Source organism: Hemitrygon akajei, chromosome 22 (genome assembly GCF_048418815.1).
Source record: "Hemitrygon akajei chromosome 22, sHemAka1.3, whole genome shotgun sequence".
Classification (NCBI taxonomy): domain Eukaryota; kingdom Metazoa; phylum Chordata; class Chondrichthyes; order Myliobatiformes; family Dasyatidae; genus Hemitrygon; species Hemitrygon akajei.
In genome coordinates this window covers 50,835,252-50,857,496 of record NC_133145.1, presented here as the reverse complement: position 1 = coordinate 50,857,496, position 22,245 = coordinate 50,835,252, and positions in this window count along the sequence as shown.

Genomic DNA, 22,245 nt, shown 5'->3' with positions numbered 1-22,245 from the left:
CTCACCAGTCACCCCCGGACCCACAGTCACAAACCCTCCACCTGACAGAAGTCGTGGTCCGAAGGACGAACAACAACAACAGCTTATGGATATACTGTTTGGAAATGATTTGATGAGAGGCAGTAATCTGGGATTATGAGAAGGTTTGAATCTGTCCTATGGAATGTGGCTATCTTCAGGCCTGGTCTTATAGTCCTTGAGGAGATGGTGTTTGATGTAGCCTTCTAGTGAAGGTTTCCCACAGGGCTATTGGATGAGTTTTCCTTGATCCAGATCTGCCAATGATTAACAATGGTGATTACATCTTCAGGTCAGTATACTGATTAATTTACAGGGAATCTGATGGAGGTGATTTTCACGTGTGTCCGCTCTCCTTGTCCTCTGTACTGGGTAAAGCCTGAAGGTCACCAATACTGCATTATTTATTTTTAATTTTTCTTACAAACAAGCAGAGTACTATGAAACAGTGGTTGAAAATGTCTTTGAGTTACTTAGCTAGGGTAAATGGGGAGGACTTGATCACTTCTGCAGGTGGCTTATTCCACACTTGAAATACCCTCTGAGTGAAGAAATTCTCTCTCAGATTCCCCTTAAATTATTCACCTTTCACCCTAAATACGTGGCCTTCAGTTCTAGTCTCACACAACCTGAGGGGGGAAAAGCCTGCAAGCATTTACCCTGTCTATCCTTCATAGGTTTGTATACCTCTCTATGATCTCCCCTCATTCTCCAGTATCAGAATATATTACTGTGAGAATGATTTTCTTGCTGTCATTCACAGCAGAACAACAAAATACAATAGAATCAGTAAAGAACTGCACGCAAACCAAAATGGACAAACAACTGAAGAGCAAATGAAGACCAACTGCAATACAGAAAAAACAAATAATAATAATAAATAAATATGTAATAAATAATATTGAGAACATGAGTTGTAGAGTCATCAAAGGTGAGTACATACCTTGTGGAATCAGTTCAGAGTTGAGGCTATTCATCTGGGCTAGGAGCCTGATGATTGAGGGGTAATAACTGTACCTGAACCTGGTAGTATAGGACCTATTGCTCATGTATCTCCTTCCTGATGGTAGCAATGAGAAGAGAGTATTACATGGATTGGTGGTCAGATCTCAACCCAAAATGTCAATAGTTCCTCTCCCTCCCAAATGCTACTCCTCAAGTAGATTGTTATTTTGCTCTAAATTTCAGTTTCTGCAATCTCTGACGTCTCCATGGAAACTTTGAGAATGACATCAGACAGGCTTGTAGGGATAATTAAACCAATCTAGATATTCATTGTCTGGAAAGGAGGCCAATCTGCCTTTGATAACTGCTCCATCTTAACTCTGATTCTACCCCTCTAAGTAGTTCACTTTTGACTCCTCTGTACAGGCCTTTAGACGTTCATAAAGAAATGGCACTGATATCCTCATTCCATGAATTAAAGTAACTAAAAACAATTTTAAAGACTTTGCTCTGCTTTGCATTTCTCAAGCTGTGGTTGTTGCTGCCAAGGCCAGCACTTAATTATTTAACGATACAGCCCTTCCTGCCCAGCAAACCATCTATTCTACACTAGCCTTATCACAGGTCAATTTGCAACTAACTTACTAACTGGTACATCTTTGGACTATGGGAGGAAACCAGAGCACTAGGAGGAAACAGATGTAGTCATGATGAGAACTTACAAAATCATTACAGACTGTGCCAGATAAAGCTCGGAACTCCAAATGCTCCAAGCTGTAAAAACTGCACTAACTGCTAATCTGCCAGGGTGCCCAAACTTTAATTGTCCTTAATAAAGTGAGACACTTTTTGAACTGCTCTCCTGGCGCTAGTGTTTTATCGTTGCTGCATCTACTGAGATATAGTGAAAAACTTTTGTTTTCATGCCATACATAAGTACATCCAGGTAATAAAAAGAAAAACAAAATACAGAATATAGTGTGACCATGTAGAATATAATGTTACAGTGCAGAACAGGATGTTACAGTTGGGGAAGTGATTCCAGAATTTAATATAACATTGGTATTGGAACTTAATGTAATGTAACAATATATTTCCAGGTCAAGTAGGTGTGTGTAGAACAACCATTGCAGTCGAATCTTGGTCTGAAATAACTGACCTCCAATAACTTGAACCATCTTCCTCTGGGTGAGGTATGACCACGGGCATGTTTTCCCCTTGATGCCCACTGATTTTAATTTTACAAGGCTCATTGCCAAAACAGAACTGAGAGATGGGAAAGCCTTTCTGACATGATGTCATCTATAATTTTATTATTATGAATTGCAATGTACTGCTGCAGTGAAACAACAAATTTCACCACATTTGCCTGCAATATTAAACCTGATTCCGATTCTGGCGTGTAACTCACAGAAGCCCTGTGCCAGCTGGTCTGGGCTGATGCTCCACCCTGCCATCAGCAGGACGCAGTTAATGGCTGTGATGCCAGGAGTTTCAATTTCCAGAGGGTTCATGTGAAAAACTACTAAATGGAACACTGGATCTGTTCACACATTGTTTACTGAGAATGGCCACAGTCCCTTGGCTTTAACCAGCAGCTCTAAACTGCTCTGACGCAGTCAGCCGAACATATTAGTAATATACAGGAAAAAGTGACTGCCAGAACCTAAGGCATTAAGTCAAGTGTCTGCATGTAATGTCTGGGTTGCACAGCAAGCTTAATTTTTTTTTGGTAAACTTAAGCCATGAGCACTTTTTAATTACGTAAGAAGTCGTTCACCAATATCAACCTCTTCTTCACTGGATACTGAGGTTCCCTATGTGGTAGGTCCACACCACCGTTTAATAAAAACATTTTCCAAAAATCTGGCATGGTCCATATTCAGACTCCTTACGGGATACGATCTTAAACTGGTGTTGAAAAATAAAATGTCAGTCATGAAAAGAAAAAAAAATCAGTATTTCCCTAAAGGGGTGCTTGGCACTCTCCCTCTGTTAAGTAAGACAGTAGACTCATTTCATTTTGGTTTGAAATAATCTCTTATAAATAAATCAGGTATTTATTTGCCTCAGGGCAAGGTAGTCTTTACACCACAGATACCTCAAGGATCTTTGTACAACACATTCTTGGAAGTCAGACTCAAAGATTTCAACATCACTGCATGTAGGTCTAAATGTTCCACTGAAACCACAGGGGTGGATATTCTTCTGGGAGGTGGGTTTGTCACAAGAAATAAAAGTTGGTTGCTATAAACTTTAGTGCTCAGTGCTGACTAACACTGAATCCCGATCAATCCATAGGCTGCTGTTACAGTGAGAGTGTCCTCAGACACTGATTCATTTCCTCATTCATTCTACAGAAATAGGGCCAAGTTAACAGAGTACAGGGTTGTTTTGTTCACTAATTAAGTGTACCCATCGACACTCTGTCAGAGATCTAGGTGTTATTGTTTCCATAACAACAACCTTTTACTTAATGTCAGCAAGACTGAGGAGCTGATTATTGACTTCAGAAAAATGAAACTGGAGATCCATGAGGCTGTCCTCATTGGGGGAATCAGAGGTGGAGAGGTTCCTTGGTGTTCCCAATTTGGAGAACTAGTCCTGGGCCCAGTATATAAGTGCAATTACAAAGAAAGCACCTATACTTACTTAGAAGTTTGCAAAGATTCAGCATGACATCTAAAACTTTAACAATCATCTATAGATGTGGAGTGGAGAGGATATTGACTGGTTGAATCATGGCCTGGAATGGAAACATCATTGTCCTTGAGCAGAAAATCATACAAAAAGTGATGGATATGGCCCAGTCCATCATGGGTAAAGCCTTCCCCACCATTGAGCACAATAGGAAAGCAGCATCAATGATCAGGGATCCCCACCACCCAGGTCATACTCTCTTCTCACTGCAGCCATCAGGATGAACGTCCAGGAGGCTCAGGACTCACACCACCAGGTTCAGGAACAGTTATTACCCATCAACCATCAGGTTCTTGAACCAGAGGGTATAACGTCACCAAACTTCACTTGTCCCATCACTGAACTCTTCTCACTTTCAAGGACTCGTCATCTCATGATCTCAATATTTATTTTTTTATTTTGTTCTTTTTGTATTTGCACACTAGTTGTCCGCCCTGTTGGCATGGTCTTTTATTCTATTACGGTTATTAGATTTATTGGGTATGCCCACAAGAAACTGAAACTCAGGGTTGTATATGGTTACATATATGTATTTTGATTATAAATTTACTTTGAGCTTTGATTTATGTTGCACCTACTGCATAAAATATAACAGATCTCGAAAGTCTGAAATATAAACAAAATGTGCTGAAAATATTCTTCATGTCTGCTAGTATCTGCAGTGATAGAACCATTTGGTTGCCTTTTATCAGAATGAATAAGTATGGATCTGCAATGTTAACTCACTTCTCTGCTTATGACTTTGTGCAACTTGTTGAATATTTGTAGCTTTACCTTTTATTTGGGGATCAGGTTTGCTGAGATGAAACCAGGTAGGTGTCCCACCAAAGAACTTCAGCAATAAATAAAAGCCAAGCAAGACTGATGTCAATAGAATTTCCTCACGGTCCATTCAAACCTTCAATGAGAATGCATTCAACTTTTATTTAAAGTAAACAAAATCTTTGTCCCAGAAACATTTGTAAACCAAAGGACTTATAAATGAAGTTTTAAAAAAAATCAATGTGCTAAATGAACCAATGGATAGATTAGAATTACAAATCTATAACAAAAAAAGCATTACGGTAATTATTCCATTAGGTCACAATTCAATACCAAAGCCTTAGATAGGTTTTTGCTCAAACTGTTGCCTCAGTGAAAAGCATTCATTAGTCTTTCAAAATACTGATACACAGAACAGTACAGCACAGTACAGGCCTTTTGGCCCATAAATAGGACTTTATACCCTAGAACGTAAAACACTTAGGGAAGATTTGATAGAAGCATACAAAATAATGAGGGGTATAAATAGGGTAAATGTAAACAGACTTTTTCCAGTGAGGCTGAGTGAGAGTACAACTAGACATCATAGGCTGAGGGTGAAAGGTGAAATGCTTAAGGGGAACACGATGGGGAACTTTGTCACTCAGAGGGTGGTGAGAGTGTGGAACGAGCTGCCAGCACAAGTGGTGGATGCGGGCTCGATTTCAACATTTCAAAATTCAAAGATTCAAAGAACATTCATTATCAATGCCTTCATGTAACATACGACCCTCAGACTTGTCTTCCACGCAAACAGCTATGAAACATAGAATCATGGAGCCAACCTGTTCAAAGAAAAACATCAGACTCCCCTGACCCCAACTCACAGAACAAAAGATCGAGCAAAGAACAACAAAAAAGGGCAAAAAACAGAATATAAAACACAAAACCAAAAGGCGTATTTCAGTTCAGTTCAGTGTTCCTTAACCGCAGGCTGCCCTGGTTCAAAAATCACCCACAAGTAGCAACAAAAAAAGAGTAATTAGAACTAGAACATCGTAAACCTAAATTAGAGCCCAAATCTACAAATCCTGATGATTAAGCCTTGCATCACTCTTTGAAGGCATCAAGGGAGAGAGAGATCACTTGAATACAAGGACCTTCCCTCAGGAGCAGCGAGCGAGATCACCATAATCAGACACCCTCATCCGGTTGAACACTTGCTCGCGCCCCCGCCCCCCACATCCACCTTGATGATTTCAATCTTCCTTGGCGCTTTAATTGGCAAAAGTTGGGGTCGATCGTGGGCTTGCGCCCCAAATCCTGGCAGCCTGGCCTCCACGCCACACCCTTTGCTTGCAGCCTTGTGGAACCCTCTAGAAGACACCAAAGTGCCAGATCGCCCAATCAGCCCAAAAGCACACCACCAAAATGTAGACAGCAGGCTCCAACAGTAGCAGAACCACATTGGAAATAAAAAGATGTAAAAGAAATGAAAGGATTTGCTTTGTGAACCATCTTGAGGACGTTGTCTTTGGTAATGTTGTTCCCTGGCGCCTCTTAAGACAAGGTACTTGGATGTGTAATGTATGGAGGGGTATGGTCCCAGTGCAGGTCAATGGAACTAGGTAGGTTAATGGTCCGGTACAGACTAGATGGAACAAAGGGCCTGTTTCTGAGCTCTAATGTTCCATTGTTGTGCCAGTCTTATAACAAACTCTAAAATCAATCTAAACCTTCCCTTCTACATAACCCTCCAGTTTTCTATCATCATACACTTACTTAACAAAAAACCTTTTCTGTATTAAGAGTCAGAATATCAAACAGAATAACTATCCACTGGAGGAAAATCAACTAATTCACTGACACAGAAATAGAAAGGATCATTTTCACAAAGGTTTGGTTGAGTACAAAAATCATTCTTGTGCACTGCTTTTCTTTGTAGTTATTAACATCATAATCATCAGTAGTTTCACATAATGTTGTTATTTATGTTACTTGCTATATTTGAAAAATCTTAATACATTTTTAGAAGAGGTCTTTGTTACGCTGTTCTGTGAGCCTGGACAAGTTTACTCCATGCCAAATGATTCTGGCCCCATTACAGAGTAGGTGTAAGAAACAATTACTTAGACCACTGAGACAATGACTGCAACACCACAGGATGTGGTTTAAACCTTTATCCTTTGTCACTGATATTAACAAGGCTGCAGATTAGAATTTAAATTGGACTTTTCAGTACCTAAAGTGTTTGTAACTTTTAAAACTTAATTACTGATGTCATGTATGAAACAAAATCCCAATTTACACAGAACAAGCTCTTAGAAACAGCATTGTGAAAATGTTGAGATTCTTTGATTTAGGAATTGAAGGTTTTATGTTGCAACACAGCAAAACAATTTCTTTGTTCTTTAAAACTGTGTTAAGACAATTTTTAAACTCATATAAAAATACATAGATGAGCGCTTGGATTAAATTCTCTGAGCACTGGACCATCAGTTTATATATTTCTACTCAGGATTGGAGCTTGAATTTACAATTTATGACTCAGAAATAACGATAAGAACAAATGAGCCATGACTAAGAACTATAAGATTCAGCAGGGAAAAGCTAAATGCAGTCCTTTCTTGATAGAATATAATTAATTTTAAAATGTCAGAGTATCATTAGCATCAGTGTCCTCATTTAGTAGAACATGTATCCCATTGAGTTCTATCCTACTACTGTACTAGACTTACATGAAGCAATTTGTCATTGCCACCTCTTGGAGGAGTTCCAGCCTCAATGAATGTGATCTCTTTTTCTGCATCAGTTCTGAGTAGACAGGTCAAGTTTACTTCCAAGTTTCTTTTTAAATTATTGAAGAAGAACCAAACTTTTCCCTTCCACTAGCCATGGTCAGTAAGCTCCATCTTGTCATTGTCCGTTCTGTCTTTTCTCCCTTCCAAGCAGACTTGCTGCAGACGTTCAACATGTCGATCTCGTTCCAGAATCGGAATCCGGTTTGATATCACTGATAAATGTCGGGAAATTTGCCATTTTGTGACAGCAGTACAGTGCAATACATAAAAAACTATAAATTACTATAAGAAATACATACAGTGGATTCTGGTTAACTGGGGTATCAGTTAATAGGGGCAACTGTTTATTTGAGCCAACACTTAAAGAACAAAAACTAATTGAGAAAATAGCCAGGATTCCCTTTGTTAATTTGGGACACTATGTCACTTAATTGGGACAGGATACTGTTGCTGAACAGTTTCTAAACTGCAGAGGCATGCACTTGCGTGATCATTAGATAGCAACACTATGCTTCGAGTGAATAGTTTTTAAATAGTGTTAGTTTTGTGTGTTTATGTTCAAAGGCAATGATTTTTGTCGCCAATAGTTGCTGAGAAATAAGCAGTGAGGAAAGTCAGAACTGTTTTGCTAACTATGGTCTCAAGCATTCACGTTTAGAGATGACAAAAACAGCCTGGAGTGAAAATTAAGCGATTTCACTTCTCCAACAAGATAGGAACTACAAGGAATTTGAAAGTATTGGCAATCAGCTTGAATGTAACAATAAGAATGTAGATTTGGAGGATGCAGTCATCAACAGCATTGCATGAAGGCAGTCCACAATCGGCACTAAGTAGTTGCATTGGTTTTGTTCACTTACAGTCAAAAGAATGTGATATGGATGAAGTCCTCTGCAGATAAGTATTAGGAACTAGTACATAGTTTTATAATACTGCGGTAGTATTGGCAGTGTTATAATTTGTATTGTATTTAATTTTGGCTAATTGGAGCAGCCGCTTAATTGGGCCAAAATATACTCCTCCTGATGTGTCCCAATTAACCAGAATTCACTATACAGTGTGTATATATATATATATATATATATATAGAGTGAGGTAGCATATAGCATATATACTATATACTATATATAGTAAGGTAGTATAAATGGATAAACTTCTTGTCACCCTTGCTATGCAAAGCCATAGAGACAGCGAAAGTTGATATGCATCCATAGTGCTTTACCGTCCACGGCTGACCTCTCAACAAATGTGACAACCAATAAATACACACAAAGGAGCTTGGGACAGCACAATAGTATACCACTATGACAGTGCCAGTCAACTTCACCACTGTCTGTAAGGAGTTTGTCTGTTCTTCCCATGACCGCATGAATTTCTTTTGGGTGCTCCGGTTTCCTCCCATATTCTGAATATGTGCAGATTAATTGGTTAATTGGTCACTTAGCTGTAACTGCGCAGCAAGGGCTCGTTGGCCTGTTAATGTGCTGCATCACTAAATAAGTAACAAAATAAAAATAAGTAAATAATCAGATTTCCTTTAGTTGAGTTATGTGGGGGGGGGGGGGGAACCTCTACTGCATTTCAAATTTCTTCCATGATCGCTTTTATATATTCCTGAGAGGACCTTGTTTTAATTTTGCATCCAAAATGCACTACTTGCTTAGTATTATAATTAGAAGCCCCTGTTTAGATGATTGGGACTGAACCTTGTGTCATTCTAAAGGCAGAAGGACAACCAACTGAATCAAATAGATGGAAATCACTTACATAAGAGAGTCTTCAGATGCTGGAAATCTTGAGCAACACAACAAAATGCTGGAGAGACTCAGCAAGTCAGGCGGCATCTATGGAGGAAATAAACAGTTAATGTTTCAGACCCTTTGATCTCCATAGATGCTGCCTGACTAACTGAGTTTCTCGGGCATTTTTGTGTGATGAAAATCATATGGTTGGGATATCATAAATAAATATAAATAATATAGAGTGCTGATTAAAATAAATCCATTTCCAATGTGTTTGAACATCACAGTACATCTTACAGCTAAACAAGTCCTTTTTTAAAGTGTTGTTACTGTTGTCATGTAGGAAGTTATCAGCTAGTTAGTGCACAGTAAACTGCTCGATTAGATCATATTTCTCTAATATATTGTTGAATAAACATCAGACTGGTGAGTGATAAAGCTCACTGTTCTTCATTAAAACAGTGCACAGAGATCTTCAATGGCACCCAAGGAGATAATCTGGGCTTTGTTTTAATGTTTCATCGGCATAGAAGTGTAAGAGACAATGCAGCCTTCTCTCTGGAGAGCATCAACTCGTTAGTGTTTTTGTCCCTAGATAAGAGTATCCTGGGAGGTTGCATCCTGGTCTGAATCGATGCTCAGAAATGGAAAAGTCTACCAAAAGTGGTGAATACAGCCCACTCCATCACAGGTAAGCACATCTACAAGAAGTGCTGCCACAAGAAAGCAGCATCCTTCATCAAGGACTCCCACCATCCAGGCCATGCTCCCTTCTCACTGCTATCATTGGGAAGGAGATACAGGAGCCTTAGGTCCCACACCACCAGGATCAGGAACAACTACCCTTCAACCAACAGCATGGGTAACTTCACTTACTTCAACTCTGAACTGACTCCACAACCTGTAGACTCGCTTTGTAAGACTCTACAACTCACGTTCTCAGAATGATTTTAAAAAAGTATTTGCACAATATTTCTTCTTTTGCACATTAGTTGTCAGTCTTTTGTTTATGTAGAGAATTGCATAAATTCTATTGTACTTCATTATTTGCCTACAAATGCCTGCAAGAAGATGAAACTCAAGGTTGTATATGGTGACATATTGTACCTGTATACATGCTTCAATAATCAATTTACATTGAATAATTATTCATAGCAAGTGGGCTTTGGACTCTGCAAACTCTACAGTGGACATTATATGCTTGCAGCTGCAGAGATAGATTAACAGGTGTATGGCACAGCTTCATGTTGGCAACTGATTACCAAATTCAGCCATCTAAAATATTCTGAGGATTTGTTTCTTTGCTGTGGCACAGTTAGACCATGCATCGATCAGTCAGGAACACTGAGAGCAAATGATCCATCATTCCTCATGTAATAGTGACTGGAATCACTTTATTCTATTTTCAGAAGTCAACTACATTACCTTTAAGCAGAGAGAAGCATTTTTGTATTTTGTATTTTGCTTGCCTTCTATTAATAATATTAATAAGCACAACCACAAATATCACTGAATAAACTGTGGGATTTACTTTAAAAGGAACAGTTTACAAATGGGCTGACCTACTAATAGACAAAGCTCACTCAATGCACAGTAGTAAGAAGTCAATCCCATTGACAAACAGACAAATTGTTTCCTGTGTTTTTAATATCACTGTGGCTACCATTGGCGATGCACATTACTTCAGATTTACGCTGATTGCTTTGGACTACACCTCTTGGCAGCACTGCAAGGATAGAATGCCTGAATGGATAAACTAATGTGCGTCACTCTGGAAGAATGCCAGTCTTATTTCCAACTACGTGTAGATCTCCATGAGTAGGTTTCTTGAAGTTGAGAAATAATGGCCTTTGAGCCTCAGTGTAGCTTAATTCTGAACAACACTAGACCATAAAACAGCGGAGCAGAATGAGGTCATTCAGCCTATCGAGTCTGCTCCACCATTCCATCACGGCTGATTTATTACCTCTCTCAACCCCATTCTCCTGACTTCGCCCCACAACCTTTGACATCTTGACTAATCAAGAACCTATCAACCTCCACTTTAAATATATTCAGTGACTTGGCCTCCACAGCTGTCCATGGCAAGGAGCATTCTGAGATGTGGTAGGGATCAAATTTCACGACACATGCCAAAGATATTAAACCAGATTCTGATTCTGAACCAGAACTCCTAGAAGATACTCATGTGATCAAAGGAGGAACATGTGAACTCCGCATGTATAACACCCAGGACCAGGACTGAATGCTGAGCTGTGAGGCAGTGTCTATACTTGAGTCACGATGCGGCACAGATCAGTTTGTTTCTGAAATCTGCAAATAATTTAAGGATGTTATTGTACTAGAGAGAGTACAGAAGAGATTCATTGGGATTTTACCTAGAATGGAGGCTTTAGTTATGAGGAAAGACTGGATGAGCTGGGATTTTTTTTCTCTCGTGGAGGATAGGAGCCTGAGGAATGACATATAAAATTAAAAGAGGCATAAATATTTTCCTGTGGTGGGGGGACAATGAGAAGAGACCATAGGTTAAAGGTAAGAAGGAATTTTAGAGGGCATTTGAGGGGAATGTTTTAATTACACAATACATAGAGAGTAGAATCTCCTGCCAGGTGAGGAAGTGGAGTCAGAAATGATCACTGCATTGAAAAAATATTTAGATAAATAGTTAAGTAGGCAAGGTATAAAAGAATATAAATTTAATGCCAGAAAAAAAGTCAGCATGAATATGATGGGCCAAAAGTCCCATTTCTGAGCAGTACAACTCTATGACTCTATGAGCCAATAATTCAAAATTTTTTAGCAATAAAATTCCCTACGTGTCTCAGACACATAAACTAATCTATAAATGGCATAAATATGAAGTAATTTATCAGGCTGTCAGTGTGCATCACATTATCCCTTTCAGGAGAAATCTGACCCTACAGCAGAGCAAGGGAAGGTGTCAGCTGGTTGAGTGGGGTCACAGCAGCAACATTGCATTCAGTGTCAGTAAGACCAAAGAACTGATTGTGGACTTCAGAAAGGGTAAGACATGTAAACACACACCAGCCTTCAGCGAGGGCTCAGAGATAGAAAGAGTAAGCAATTTCAAGTTCCTGAGTGTCAACATTTGAGGGTCTACCCTGGGCCTAACATATCAGTGCAGTCACAAAGAAGACAAAACAACGGTTATATTTCATGAGGAGTTTGAGGAGATTTGGTATGTCATCAAAGACACTTGCAAATTTATAGAGATGTACTGCAGGGAGCATTCTATCACACTCTGGTATGGGTGGGCGGCTCCTGCACAGGATCAAAAGAAGCTGCAGAAAGTTGTGAACTCAGTCAGCTCCATCATGGGCACCAGCCTCAGCAGCGTCCAGGACATCTTCGAGGAGCGATGCCTCAAAAAAATGGTGTCTGTTATTTAGGACATGCACTCTTCTCATTGCTGCCATCAGGAAATGGGTACAGGAGCCGAAAGGTTCCTGAATTCAATGATTCAGGACAACTTCTTCCCCTCTGCCATTAGATTTCTGAATGGACATTAAACGCATGAACACTACCTCACTACCTTTTTTGCACTACTTGTTTAATTTGACTAATATATATGTATGTATGTGTATATATATATACTTACTGATACTTAATGTGATTCAGTTTTTATTATTATTATTATGTATTGAATGGTCTGGCTGACACAAAAACAACAAGCTTCATGTCATATGCTGGTTATATTAAACCTGATTCTGATTCTGACTGTGATTGACCATACATAACACATAAGAGCACAAGACATCACCATGTATTCTGTTTACTCTGTATGCTTCATGCAAACAAGGAATTTCATTGCACCCTGGTGTTAATGATAATAAACAAATGTAATCTAATCTCATGAGCACATCTTGTTCAACAACATTTTATCAATAGGAGGAGAAGTAGAATTCTGACAGTTCCCAACATTTGCTTTTGCATTCCTTGTTGAGCCTGGATTAGAAGATCCTTCAGTAGTATCAGGAACCAAAGAGGCTATGTGTCAGTTCGTGCCCCTGTCTCACAAATCCAGGGTTTGATCCAGACCTTATGTTTTATGTGTGTGAATTTAATGTGTTCTCCCAGTAATTCCCTGCATTTCCATTCTGATCTCCAAGTTCCTCCCGCAACCTAAAGATATACTGATAGGTACAGAGGAGATGTCAGGGGTAAGTTTTTTTACGCAGAGAATGGTGAGTGCATGGAATGGGCTGTTGGCGACGGTGGTGGAGACGGGAACGATAGGGTCTTTTAAGAGACTCCTGGACAGGTACATGGAGCTCAGAAAAATAGAAGGCTATTCGTAACCCTAAGTAATTTCTAAGGTAAGGGCATGTTCGGCACAGCTTTGTGGGCTGAAGGGCCTGTATTGTGCTGTAGGTTTTCTATGTTTCTATCACTGCTGAAGTTCCTCCTGAAACACCCATCTCTCTCCACAGCTTATCATTCTGCTTCTTGCTGCCCAAGTTCTCTCTCAAAACCTTCTTACCTCTCTTTCGCTTCAGCTGACAACTAACAATAAACATTTTGTGTCCTTATATTGCCTTATCCACCCCCTTCCCTCAGCCTCCAAAAAATCTCAGATCTAATAAAAATCAAGTATTTAAATATAGCCAATTAAAACATAAAGCCTTTTCACTCTCCAGAACCAAAATCCCTTTGATTGGTTCATAAAATATCCATAGTCAGTTACCTTATGCAAAAAATTCTGCAGATGCTGGAAATGTTGAGTAACAACATTTGTAATGAAATGCTGTAGGAATTAAACAGGTCAGGCAGCATCCAATTTCACACACCATCCCCCAACTATCCACCTTCACCCTCACCTGGTCTCACCAATCACCTGCCAATGTGTATACTTCCCCTCCCCTAGTGGTGTATTTAAGTGATATTGTAAATCTATTGTTTGATTTAGCATTGTTTGTTGCTTAAATAATTCATTACAGCTTATATGTAAAGGTATGTGAATGGCATACGTCATTATGTCATCACTTTATATGTGCATGCTTCACTAAATGCAAAACTAAGAATGTACATGAGTTAGCCCGTGTTTTTTCTCTCAATTAGTTATACATTTTGGAATTGCCATTGCCTTCTTCTGGGCAGTGTCTTTACAAGATGGGTGAACCCAGCCATTATCAATCCACTCCAGAGATTGTCTGCCTGGCACCAGTGGTCACATAACCAGGACTTGGGATATGCACCAGGGGCTCATACAACCATACATCACCTACTCGCAACAGCTTCAGGTGACCTTGATGGGGGGGTGGGAGGGCTAAACAGCTGCTACTCCTGCCCAAGGGTGACCTGCAGGCAAGTGGAAGGAAAGAGTTCCTTACATCGCCTTTGGTGGAGATGTATCCCCACCCTGTCACCTAGGCAAAGCCATATATTCCATATAATTCACATTAACCATATTATGCCTTCAAAGTCGTGGGTTAAAAAGGGATCTTTGTTGTTCACAAATGTTTTTGTGTTCTGGAAAGACAGGAAGAAGCAAAAGCTGCACTCATCTACAATTGCTCCAATATTAAATAACCTGGCAATACAAATGGTCAAGGTTTGAAAATGATTTGTGGCCATTTGGATAAATAGCTTGGAGGTACCTTACAGGCTGCGGCACTACCCAGGAGCCAGGAGCTCAGACAGTTTCTGAACACTCATTCAGTTATGTCATAGATTTGAATATGATGGCACCTCACTCTGCGAGATTCGATAACTTATGCCTCTTGCAATAACATAGCAACCAGACATATAACACATTAAGCTTTGCGCATGATTTCCAAAGATAGCATTATGGAAAATCTGCACTCTTACTTTCTTCTAATAACAATACTCTGCATGGTTAATGGCAAACAGCTGTATCATTCACAAATACACTATCGCCAGTCATATCCCGTGCACACAGACCATTACATGATTTTAAAAAATATATTCTTCACACACTTTGATACACTCAGTGGCCACTTTATTAGGTACATCTATACACCTGCTTGTTAATGTAAATATCTAATCAGCCAATCTTATGGCAGCAGCTCGATGCATAAAAACATGCAGACATGGTCAAGAGGTTCAAATGTTGTTCAGACCAAGCAACAGAAGAGGGAAGAGATGTGATCTGTATAGGTGACTTTGACTATGGAATGATTATTGACACCTTTCAGGGTGATTTGAGTCTCTCAGAAACTAGTGATCTCCTGGGATTTTCACACAAAACTGTCTCTAGAGTTTTGCAGAGAATGGTATGAAAAACAAAGAAACATCTTGTGAGCAGCAGTTACGTTGGCGAAAAGGCCTTGTTAACGAGAGAGGTCAGAGGAGAATGGCCAGGCTGGTTCAAGCTGACAGGAAGATGATAGTAACTCGAATAACCAATGGTCACAACAGTGGTGTGTAGAAGAACATCTCTGAATGCACAACACATCAAACCTTGAAGTGAATGGGTTACAGCAGGAGAAAGCAATGAGCAAATATGTCCCACAGAGGAAGAAGATCTCAAATGACAAGGTTAGGTACCGTGGCTGACAGGGGAAGATAAGGACTGCATAAAAGCCACGAGAAAAGCATATAAGGGAGCAAAAGTGAGTGGGAAGCTGGATGATTGGGAAGTTTTTAAACTCCAACAAAAGGCAACTAAAAAAACCGTAAGAAGGGAAAAGATGAAACATGAGGGCAAACTAGCCAATAATATAAAGCAGGATACTGAAAGTTTTTTTCAGTTATATGAAGAATAAAAGGGAGGTGAGAGTTGATACTGGACCACTTTAAAATGATGCTGGTGAGGTTGTAACGGGGGGGACAAATAAATAGCAGATAAACTTAATAAATATTTTGCTTCAGTCTTTACTGTGCAAGAAACTAGCTGGATGCCAAAGGTCAGTGAGTGTCAAGGAGCAGGATTGGGTGCCATTGCTATAACAAAGAAAAAAGTGCAAGGCAAACTGGAAGGTCTCAAGGTGGATAAATCAGCTGGACCAGATGGACTATATCCGAGAGTTCTGAAAGAAGTTGCTGAAAAGATAACGGATGCATTTGTTATGATCTTTCAATAATCACTTGATTCTGATGTGGCTTGGGAGTACTGGAAAATTGCAAACATCACTCCACTCTTTAAGAAGGGTGGAAGACAAATGAAAGGAAATTATAGGCCAGTTAGCCTGATATCAGTGGTTGGCAAAGCATTGGAGTCCATTATTAAGGCCAAGGTTTTTGGACACTTGGAGACTAATGGTAAAATAAGTAAAAGTCAGCATAGTTTTTGTGAAGGGAAATCCCGCCTAGCAAATCTGTTAGAATTCTTTGAGGAAGTAGCAAGCAGGGTGGACAAAGGAGAGGCAGTGGATGTCATTTACTTAGATTTTTCAGAAGGCATTTGATAAGGTGCCTCGCATGAATCTGCTTAACAAGATAAAATCCTGTGGTGTTACAGGAAATATACTCACATGGATAGAGGGATGGCTGACAGACAGGAGGCAGTGAGTGGGAATAAAGGGGCCCTTTTCTGGTTGGTTGCCAGTGACTAATGGCGCCCCTCAGGGGTCAGTATTGGGACTACTACTTTTCACGTTTGTCAATGATTGCAGAAAGACTTAGACAAGTTAGAAGAATGGACAAAAAAATGTCAGATGGAATACAGTGTTGGGAAATGTATGATAGTGCATTTTGGCAAAAGGAACAATAGTACAGACTATTACCTAAATGGGGAGAAAATTCAAATATCAGAGTGCAGAGGGATTTGGGAGTCCTCATGCAAGACTCTTATGAAATGGTGGAGCAAATTCAATGGGCTGGATAGCCTAATTCTGCTCCTATGTCTGATGGCCCTATGGTCTAACATACACTTAGTGTTCACTTTATTCAGTTCAGGGGGGTACCTAATAAAGTGGCCACAGAGTGCATTTTACAGCTATCTCCTTATATTGTCAATTAATATTTACTATGCCTTATTTTCTATCTTAAGCAGATTGCTTGTATAGCAGCCATAAAATTGATTGTGTTACCAGGTGCAGATATGCTCTGTCCAAGTCTCGACAAGCACTGCGACAAGTATGGAGTTAAATACTATCACGATTAAATAATAATTAGCTGACACATGCATATTCACAAGCACAATTGCCATATCTACTATGCTGCCCAATCCGTGGTTGTAACAGATTGACATTGATGTGCAGGGTAATGGTTTGCTGGCTAGATGTTCAATGTTGCTTGGGTTCTGAGACAAGCAGGGGGTGCTTCAATGTCAATGTTTGATGTCCTGTGTTGCTATATAAATAAACAAATTTTATGATACAACAAAGAGGTTGGAGTTCCCTTTGACCTCTGCACCAATAGCAGTGCAAAAAGCTCTTAAAACAGCAAGCCATTGCCTTTCTCTAATCCTACAGTCTAACAAGACTTCAAGAACTGTCACACAAGCTATTTAACACCGTAAAACAGGGGCCCTCCCAGCAGAGTTCCTTTGACAACTGGTCAAGCAAACAGTCGAATCACTCAGGACACACGTTCTACAATTAACACTCAAGATGTTTTACTGAGACCTTCCTAAGGAAAAAAAAAATTCCATAGATTTTTTTTTTCATTTTTCTGGAGAGAAATAGTGAAGTGCTAACACATCGCAGGTGAAAGTTGTCAAAGATTTGCACAGCATCAAACTATTTCTCAAAGATTTTGTGGGTCCCAGGCTTCATTTGAAAAACATGTGCATTTTATTTACATTACTGATGTTCCCCTCGTACAAAATTAAATGTGAGGGTTACAAGGTAACAAAGCTACCAGCAAGTTGTTAAAACATATTGCGCGCAGTCATATGTGCTAATTGCTGTTTTTGTTCTATGAATGTGGAGATGGATCACACTAAATTCTTCTGTGCTTTTTTTATTTACCTGCAGGATCTATTCCAGTTACTTTAAACAAGTCAAGGGCTACAATAAACAGAGTACAAGAAGGAATTTAGCATGGGGTGTCATTTGGAGTGTAAAAGGCTGGCTGGGAAGATAATGTAAAAACCATGTCCCACTCCCCTGAATCATAAAAGTATAGTTGTAGGTCAGAAAATAGGGGGGGAAATGGCATAAACAGGCAATAGATTCAATAGGTTAAGCTGCCCATCTGTAGCACTTACTGCTTGACCTTCAAGGTTATTGGAGAAGATTTTACATGGAGCTTAATTGTAGTGATATCACTTGAGTAGAGTGTGATGTTCTATGGAGTTGTATAATGGTAGCACTTCAGGTGGCTATAGAGCCCGATTCAGGATCCACATATTCTGATGCAGTGTGACCAAGACTCATATTTCTTTGTTTTTGTTTTTGACTGCGTATGGTGATCTCTCTGGATATGCTGATGAGGGCTTCCAAACCTCACAATCCTGCCTCCTTTGCCACTTGATGATTGCCATGGGACTTAATCCGGGATGTTAGGATGGATTCCCTTACTGGAGAAAGCTTGTGCGTGACTTTGTTTAACGTGGGGAGACTGATGCACAGGCAGCCTCCACACAGTCCTTGACAGATCGGGGTCAGGGTCCAGTGGCCTGGAATGCAAGGCAGCTGGGGACCCTTCATAGTGCAGCCTTCCTCCGCCTTCACGACCATTGTGATGTGTTATCATCTTCTTCCAGCTCTGCTGTTGATGTTACGGTTGGATTGTTCTTAGTCTAAAATCTCCCTGTTGACCTAAATGCCATGGGTGACTGATGCACCATCAATAACTCTCGGAGACGTGAGGCGAGATATAGGATTTTATTGGCTGGAAGAAAGAACAAGCAGCAAGTGACCACCACACAACATCCTGGAGACTGAGGCCGGGGGCTGTGCCTCCAATCACCTTTATACCGGGGTCTGTGGGAGGAGCTACGGTCTGTGGGAGGAGCTACTGTCTGTGGGAGGAGCCACAGGAGCAGTCAGCAGGGGGGGCGTGTCCAGACAGGTATATGTAGTTCACCACAGTGACCCAATCAGGAGCCAAGTGCCAAAAGCATTGCTTTTGGGTTCTCAGAAACTCTCAAGCCTCCACGACAGTGAGGATCCTCAGAGGTTAAAACATAGATCAGTTTATCAGTACCAAATTAGACTCTTCTGCCTGCACACTGTCCATATGCCTCCATTCCCTAAGTATTCACGTGTCTATATGAAAGCCTCTTACATGCTCCTATCACATCTGCTTCCATCACTTCCCCCAACAGCTTGTTCCAGGCACCCACCAGTATCTGCGTAGGGCCAACCATCCCCACACACCTCCTTTAAACTTCCCCCTTTCATCTTAAACGCATGCTCTCTAGTATTTCTCATTTCTACCCTAGGAAAAGATTCTGACACTCTGCCCCATCTATGCCTCTCATAATATTATAAACTGTGCTGTCATACTCAGTGACACTAGGAGTATATGATTCTATGATTCCAAGTTACCTCTGTAGTCTCCACCTACACCCCCATCCTCCAAGATCTTTCCTCTTCTTGAAACTTGACCAGTTGATTATCCCTAGGTTTAATGACTTGACCTTTAGCAGTCCTGCCCTCAACGGCCAGGGTCCCAGATTTGATCAGTGTCCTCCCTACAAACTTTGCTCCACCTCTCCTTCTTCTATTTTGGCCATTCCTCTCTGAAAATGCAGTTAGTCATTATTACCATATATGAAACAGTACCAGTTTATTGCTGGATTCATTGTCAGAGATTCTGTGTAAAGTGTAGTTACTGTGATACTGACTTACTGATTATTCAATCTTCCTATTAGAAATATTGAGTGCATGCAGCTGTGAATTGAGTGGGATGGGAGAGTGGTGCAATTTGTCTTCAATGAAAAGTAACTTCAGGCAATAAGTATGTTTCCAATCCATTAAAATCCTGACATTATTCCTGTGAAGGTTGCATTCATACCTAAATCTCATTATTTCCTTCTGTGAGATGCAGTAACGGCTTAATGAAGTATGGATGCCGTGGAAACCAGGAGATGCCAGTTTAGCATTACTGCCATCGATATAAAGAAACAGCTGTCGGGTGTTGAGGTGAATCTGATTTGGCAATTTCCTGTTCAGGTTCACTGAAGTCCCTCACTGAATCTCTAATCCTTCTGCATGATGTTTCCTCGATAGCAGAGTTACATTTTGCTACCTGTGTGGTCAACAAAATATATCAAATTACACTGAGAACAGCCTCCTGGGCTTGCATGTTAGTTCCTGATCCCCACTTACGAAGGTCAAGTTATCCTGCTGAATTTCAGTACTTCTTGCCCCAAGGTTATAACCTTTTCTATAGCAATATTTCACCTGATTTTTGTTCTTAATTGGATCAAAAAGTTAATCTATGAACTAATATTGCCTATGACCCCATGTACTGTGTCTTGCTAATGTTATTTTATGAGGAGTTTTCTAACGTTGAACATAGAACATTACAGCACAGTACAGATCTTCCAGCCCACAAAATTGCGTTAAGATGTTAGCCTATTCTAAGTTTAATAAAACCTGTCATTCTTCTATCATCTATGTGCCTATCTAAGAATCCCTTAAACGTGCTCTACCACCAAGCCTGGCAGTGCATTCCCTGTGTAAGGAGCCTACTTCTGACATCCTCCCTTATACTTCCCTTCAATCACCTTAAAATTCTGCCATTTCCTCACTGGGATAAAGCCTCTGGCTATCCACTTGAACCATGCTTCTTATCATCTTGAACATCTCTATCAAGTCACCTCTCATCTTCTTTCTCTCCAAAGAGAAAAAACGTTTGCTTGCTCTATCTATCCTCATAAGACATGCTCTCTAAAATTTCTACATTCTTCATATAATGAAGTGACCATTACTGAACACAAGTGTGGTTGAACCAGGGTCTTATAGAGCTGTAACATTACCTTGTGGCTCCTGAACGCAGTTCCTAGACTAATGAAGGCCTGCACATCATATGCTTTTTGAACAATCTTATCAACTTGCACAACAACTTTGAGGGATCTATGGATGTGGATCAACAATTGGAATGGTTGGAATGTTAGAACTCGCAGACAATTGAGACTAACTTCTCTGTAGGTACAGCTGTACGCAGAACACTTTTACATGTCTAACTCTGATAAATATCATTTCAGAAGAATTGTTGCAAAGTTTGACATGACATCTTACAGATGAGATGGCGGACCATTTCATCTTAAAAGGGTAGGTTTCAGTGACTCTTTGGGCAAGATTTGTCCAATAACAAAGGTTACTAAAAATGATGGCCTGTACACTTAATAAAATGCTGTGACAAATTGATGGCCGGATTTCCAAACTCAGAACAGTGACTTATTTGGGTATTACATACATTAGAATATCTTGAGGTTATGAAATGTAAATAATTTACATCAAGGCACATTGAAAGGAAAGGAACATATTCTACATACAGGCAAAAGGTCAGCAGGCAAAATCAACCCCCATCATTATAAGGCGTTTTCACAAAGGCCCCTTCCTTACAGATATCTGAGACTGCAGAGAGCAGCTTGAAAGATGATTTACTGCTACATAGATTCAGATTATTTCCGTTCAATTATCTCTTCCATTACAAATGGTTTATGATTTTATTTCAATCTATTTACTCAGCAAGAATCAGTTGAATTCACAAGATATCAAAGGAAAGTACCTCCATTGATAAACATAAACTTGACAAGCATAGGGCATACACAGCAAATGGTTGTTGCCTGTTAGGATATTAATCACAAAAACTTTCTGCAGTGAAGATTGATAGAACGTTTTTATTAAACAAAGGAGAATGTTTAATAAGAGGTTAGAAAACATTGTTCAAATTGAGAACAGAGTCAAAATGCTTAAGAGAATTTCATAAATGCTAGGGCATGGGAAAAGTGCTAGCATTGCTCTACAAAATTTCAACCTGGCAAAACCATAAACAGCATCAATGGCCATGACGGTTTCTTTAAACAGATATCAACACAGTGCTTTAAAGGCAGACAGACTTGATTCTTTCAACTAGTCCAAACTAGAATACTGTGGTAGAAAAATATACCTTGACATTTCATGATGGAAACAAACTGCAAACCTCCCAGGAAGCAACTCTTCCCTCAGGGCTGGGAGATAGAAATCAACATTCATTATTCCATTCATACTTCCTTGCAGTTAATCCTGTTTGCATGATCTGTTTAATTTAGTAAACCACTGAATCTTGTTTTGATTAAAGTCAGGTAATAAGTGAAAAATAATAGGCATTCCTTTATCAATTCTTTCATGTGAAATTACTTTTATTACCATTGTAAGCTTCTGGTCAATAGGTTATACTGTTTATAAATGTCAACCAAGAAAATAGTTAGCAGT